Here is a 7,213-nt window from a genome sequence, read left to right on the forward strand (position 1 = left end):
TAAACCCTTTATATGACCATTAGTATTTTATCCTGCATCAAAAGGGCTTATTGTAAGCCAAAAAAATGACAAAATTCCGTTGGTTTTGTAGAATATGATTAAAATTGATACTATGCCGAAAATTGGTCCCATACCCCATTGAAGCCTCAGAAAAAATATTTTTCTTTTCTATCTATGTTTTTATGGTGAATACCACCATTTATTGCAGGATTCATAATTTTGGCCAGAAATACCTCCTTTTTCCTATTGTGCCGTGTAAAAAACGTGTTTTTAAGTAGATATAGATGTCGGATTTCATTTTTTGTTCTTCACTAACAACTAAAACACCGTTTAGGAGAAGCAATATGTTTTTATTTTTTTTTCCAATTCTTTGTTTTTTTTTACACTTTTCACACACACCCGTTCTCCATAACTATAGTCACAAAACTGAGCTACTTTCTTCTACCTCTATGATGCTGTGAAGCAAATTTCTCGCTCCGCTCAAATACCTTTATTTCTCTGGGCTCTCTCTCTCTCTTGGAGTAACACTCTAATAAATTCTCAAACATAATAATATAGACAGAATTATTAAACTTTTTCTTTTCGCGCATGTCACGCTTTTTCATTATTATTTCCATTTCAATCAACTATCTAAATTTCTATATTATTATTCCAATATATTTTTTTTATATTATTGTACTGATCTCTACATCCTTTCCTCTTCTACTCTCAATCAGTAAACCACATAATATTATAACACATAGTATCTACATTAAATTTATTATATTATTCTAAGATATGGCTGGCAAAGTTGAAGCTCTGGAAAGAAGAAATTAATTAATATTCAATTAATCACATTAATGATTTGAAACAATACTTACCAACGAAATTAAATTAGAACGATAATTTGAATATCAATGAGGCTTACCACGTCCCAAAACATTAATCCTGCATCAAAATCAGAAAAATATCAAAAGTCTTTTCCACATCTTATAGTCTATATGTTCTAACTCTGTACGCATATCACTCACTGATGCAATCATGCAATCATGGATAGAGCTTCCCGGATGAAAAATACAATAGAGTTGCAACAAAATATCATAAAAATACAATACATTTTATTGATGAGCATTAAATTCTATTGTTTTAATATCACACCAATTAAAGTGTCATACTGTCGTTCCATTAGACGTACAAAAAAGTCCATTGCCAGTAAATATTAACAATAGAATTGCAATATAGGAATAGCAAAAATTTGATCGAGAAAAAATCGATATACATAATAACTAGAAATACTAGAATAAGAGATCGACAAAGACGCCATCTTGTTTCCAATCGAACCGTCAAAAGCGGTTCCATTTCGATTTGTTTACTTTTTGCATCCATAAGAAGCAAGCAAAAACTTCAAGTGCTGTTAGTATTATTTTCTCGATTTCATGCAGTTTCATACGCTACCATTTCGACAGTTTTTCACTCCGCCTGTCTCTGGTTATAGTGTTGCTAATAACAACCCCTATTTTCTATTGTAAAACTGACTTAACAATAGGCGTAATTACTATTTATTACATCGTGCTGCTACAATAATTTATATTGTAATTCTATTGGGATCTTTTTACTAGGGGTACCAGGCCCTAGAACATCAATCCTGCATCAAAATCAGAAAAACATTGAAAATCTTCTCCACATCTCAAAGTCTATAAGTTCTAACACTTTACGCATATCACTCACTGATCTTGGTCATGCGATCATTGATAGAGCTTACCAGGCCCTAAAACATCAATCCTGCATCAAAATCAGAAAAATATTGAAAATCTTCTCCACATCTCATAGTATATAAGTCCTAACACTTTACGCATATCACTCACTGATCTTGGTCATGCGATCATTGATAGAGCTTACCAGGCCCTAAAACATCAATCCTGCATCAAAATCAGAAAAATTTTGAAAATCTTCTCCACATCTCATAGTCTATAAGTTCTAACACTTTACGCATATCACTCACTGATCTTGGTCATGCGATCATTGATAGAGCTTACCAGGCCCTAAAACATCAATCCTGCATCAAAATCAGAAAAACATTGAAAATCTTCTCCGCATCTCATAGTCTATAAGTTCTAACACTTTACGCATATCACTCACTGATTTTGGTCATACAATCATGGATAGAGCTCACCAGGCCCTAAAACATCAATCCTGCATCAAAATCAGAAAAATATTGAAAATCTTCTCCACATCTCATAGTCTATAAGTTCTAACACTTTACGCATATCACTCACTGATCTTGGTCATACAATCATGGATAGAGCTTACCAGGCCCTAAAACATCAATCCTGCATCAATATCAGAGAAAAACATTGAAAACCTTCTCCACATCTCATAGTCCATAAGTTCTAACACTTTACTCATATCACTCACTGATCTTGGTCATGCGATCATTGATAGAGCTTACCAGGCCCTAAAACATCAATCCTGCATCAAAATCAGAAAAACATTGAAAATCTTCTCCACATCTCAAAGTCTATAAGTTCTAACACTTTACGCATATCACTCACTGATCTTGGTCATGCGATCATGTATAGAGCTTACCAGGCCCTAAAACATCAATCCTGCATCAAAATCAGAAAAATATTGAAAATCTTCTCCACATCTCATAGTCTTTAAGTTCTAACACTTTACGCATATCACTCACTGATCTTGGTCATGCAATCATGGGTAGAGCTTACCAGGCCCTAAAACATCAATCCTGCATCAAAATCAGAAAAATATTGAAAATCTTCTCCACATCTCATAGTCTTTAAGTTCTAACACTTTACGCATATCACTCACTGATCTTGGTCATGCAATCATGGGTAGAGCTTACCAGGCCCTAAAACATCAATCCTGCATCAAAATCAGAAAAATATTGAAAATCTTCTCCACATCTCATAGTCTATAAGTTCTAACACTTTACGCATATCACTCACTGATCTTGGTCATGCGATCATTGATAGAGCTTACCAGGCCCTAAAACATCAATCCTGCATCAAAATCAGAAAAACATTGAAAATCTTCTCCGCATCTCATAGTATATAAGTCCTAACACTTTACGCATATCACTCACTGATCTTGGTCATGCGATCATTGATAGAGCTTACCAGGCCCTAAAACATCAATCCTGCATCAAAATCAGAAAAATTTTGAAAATCTTCTCCACATCTCATAGTCTATAAGTTCTAACACTTTACGCATATCACTCACTGATCTTGGTCATGCAATCATGGGTAGAGCTTACCAGGCCCTAAAACATCAATCCTGCATCAAAATCAGAGAAAAACATTGAAAATCTTCTCCACATCTCATAGTCTATAAGTTCTAACACTTTACTCATATCACTCACTGATCTTGGTCATGCGATCATTGATAGAGCTTACCAGGCCCTAAAACATCAATCCTGCATCAAAATCAGAAAAATATTGAAAATCTTCTCCACATCTAATAGTCTATAAGTTCTAACACTTTACGCATATCACTCACTGATCTTGGTCATGTGATCATGGATAGAGCTTACCAGGCCCTAGAACATCAATCCTGCATCAAAATCAGAAAAACATTGAAAATCTTCTCCACATCTCAAAGTCTATAAGTTCTAACACTTTACGCATATCACTCACTGATCTTGGTCATGTGATCATGGATAGAGCTTACCAGGCCCTAGAACATCAATCCTGCATCAAAATCAGAAAAACATTGAAAATCTTCTCCACATCTCAAAGTCTATAAGTTCTAACACTTTACGCATATCACTCACTGATCTTGGTCATGCGATCATGTATAGAGCTTACCAGGCCCTAAAACATCAATCCTGCATCAAAATCAGAAAAATATTGAAAATCTTCTCCACATCTCATAGTCTTTAAGTTCTAACACTTTACGCATATCACTCACTGATCTTGGTCATGCAATCATGGGTAGAGCTTACCAGGCCCTAAAACATCAATCCTGCATCAAAATCAGAAAAATATTGAAAATCTTCTCCACATCTCATAGTCTATAAGTTCTAACACTTTACTCATACCACTCACTGATCTTGGTCATGCGATCATTGATAGAGCTTACCAGGCCCTAAAACATCAGTCCTGCATCAAAATCAGAAAAATATTGAAAATCTTCTCCACATCCAATAGTCTATAAGTTCTAACACTTTACGCATATCACTCACTGATCTTGGTCATGTGATCATGGATAGAGCTTACCTGGCCCTAGAACATCAATCCTGCATCAAAATCAGAAAAACATGGAAAATCTTCTCCACATCTCATAGTCTATAAGTTCTAACTCTGTACGCATATCAATCCTGCATTAAAATCAGAAAAACATTGAAAATCTTCTCCACATCTCATAGTCTATAAGTTATAACTCTCTATGTATATCACTCACTGATCTTGGTCATGCGATCATGGATAGAGCTTACCAGGTCCTTGAACATCAATCCTGCATCAAAATCAGAAAAACATTGAAAAACTTCTCCACATCTTATAGTCTATAAGTTCTAACTCTGCACGCATATCAATCCTGCATCAAAATCAGAAAAACATGAGAAACTTCTCCACATCTCATAGTATAGAAATTCTAACTCTGTACGCATATCAATCCTGCATTAAAATCAGAAAAAAACATTGAAAATCTTCTCCACCTCTCATAGTCTATAAGTTCTAACACTTTACGCATATAACCCACTGATCTTGATCATGCGATCCTGGATAGAGCTTACCAGGCCTAAAACATCAATCCTGCATTAAAATCAGAAAAAAAAAACATTGAAAATCTTCTCCACATCTCATAGTCTAGAAATTCTAACTCTGTACGCATATCAACCCTGCATTAAAATCAAAAAAAAAACATTGAAAATCGTCTCCACATTTCATAGTCTATAAGTTCTAACACTTTACGCATATCACTCACTGATCTTGGTCATGCGATCATGGATAGAGCTTACCAAGCCCTAAAACATCAATCCTGCATCAAAATCAGAAAAACATTGAAAAACTTCTCCACATCTCATAGTCTATAAGTTCTAACTTTGTACGCATATCACTCACTGATCTTGGTCAGTGACGTACCAACCCGATCGATTATTGGATCTCTCAACTGATCCAACCGGATCAAACGTCCACAAGCCATCTGTGACGCACCAACCCGCTCATGGATTGGATTTTCTCTCAACTGATCCAACCGGATCAAACGTCCACTTGAATGCAAAAGGCATCAGTAACGCACCAACCCGATCGAGGATTGATTTTCTCTCAACTGATCCAACCGGATCAAACGTCCACAAGCTATCTGTGACGCACCAACCCGCTCAAGGATTGATTTTCTGTCAACTGCTCCAACCGGATCAAACGTCCACTTGAATGCAAAAGGCATCAGTAACGCACCAACCCGATCGAGGATTGATTTTCTCTCAAATGATCCAACCGGATCAAACGTCCACTTGAATGCAAAAGGCATCAGTAACGCACCAATCCGATCGAGGATTGATTTTCTCTCAACTGATCCAACCGGATCAAACGTCCACTTGAATGCAAAAGGCATCAGTAACGCACCAACCCGATCGAGGATTGATTTTGTCTCAACTGATCCAACCGGATCAAACGTCCACAAGCCATCTGTGACGCACCAACCCGCTCAAGGATTGATTCTCTCTCAACTGATCCAACCGGATCAAACGTCCACTTGAATGCAAAAGGCATCAGTAACGCACCAACCCGATCGAGGATTGGATTTTCTCTCAACTGATCCAACCGGATCAAACGTCCACTTGAATGCAAAAGGCATCAGTGACGCACCAACCCGATCGAGGATTGGATTTTCTCTCAACTGATCCAACCGGATCAAACGTCCACAAGCCATCTGTAACGCATCAACCCGCTCAAGGATTGGATTTTCTCTCAACTGATCCAACCGGATCAAACGTCCACTTGAATGCAAAAGGCATCAGTAACGCACCAACCCGATCGAGGATTGGATTTTCTCTCAACTGATCCAACCGGATCAAACGTCCACTTGAATGCAAAAGGCATCAGTGACGCTCCAACCCGATCGAGGATTGGATTTTCTCTCAACTGATCCAACCGGATCAAACGTCCACAAGCCATCTGTGACGCACCAACCCGCTCAAGGATTGGATTTTCTCTCAACTGATCCAACCGGATCAAACGTCCACTTGAATGCAAAAGGCATCAGTGACGCTCCAACCCGATCGAGGATTGGATTTTCTCTCAACTGATCCAACCGGATCAAACGTCCACAAGCCATCTGTGACGCACCAACCCGCTCAAGGATTGGATTTTCTCTCAACTGATCCAACCGGATCAAACGTCCACTTGAATGCAAAAGGCATCAGTAACGCACCAACCCGATCGAGGATTGGATTTTCTCTCAACTGATCCAACCGGATCAAACGTCCACTTGAATGCAAAAGGCATCAGTGACGCACCAACCCGATCGAGGATTGGATTTTCTCTCAACTGATCCAACCGGATCAAACGTCCACAAGCCATCTGTAACGCATCAACCCGCTCAAGGATTAGATATTCTCTCAACTGATCCAAACGGATCAAACGTCCACTTGAATGCAAAAGGCATCAGTAACGCACCAACCCGATCGAGGATTGGATTTTCTCTCAACTGATCCAACCGGATCAAACGTCCACTTGAATGCAAAAGGCATCAGTGACGCTCCAACCCGATCGAGGATTGGATTTTCTCTCAACTGATCCAACCGGATCAAACGTCCACAAGCCATCTGTGACGCACCAACCCGCTCCACGATTGTCTTTTCTCTCACCCGACCCAACCGGATCAAACGCCCACTTGAATGCAAAAGGCATCAGTGACGCTCCAACCCGATCGAGGATTGATTTTCTCTCAACTGATCCAACCGGATCAAACGTCCACAAGCCATCTGTGACGCACCAACCCGCTCAGGGGATGGATTTTTTCTCAACTGATCCAACCGGATCAAACGTCCACTTGAATGCAAAAGGCATCAGTAACGCACCAACCCGATCGAGGATTGGATTTTCTCTCAACTGATCCAACCGGATCAAACGTCCACAAGCCATCTGTGACGCACCAACCCGCTCAAGGATTGGATTTTCTTTCAACTGATCCAACCGGATCAAACGTCCACAAGCCATCTGTGACGCACCAGCCCACTCAAGGATTGGATTTTCTCTCAACTGATCCAACCGGA

Source organism: Armigeres subalbatus, chromosome 1, assembly GCF_024139115.2.
Source record: "Armigeres subalbatus isolate Guangzhou_Male chromosome 1, GZ_Asu_2, whole genome shotgun sequence".
NCBI classification, from domain to species: Eukaryota; Metazoa; Arthropoda; class Insecta; order Diptera; family Culicidae; genus Armigeres; species Armigeres subalbatus.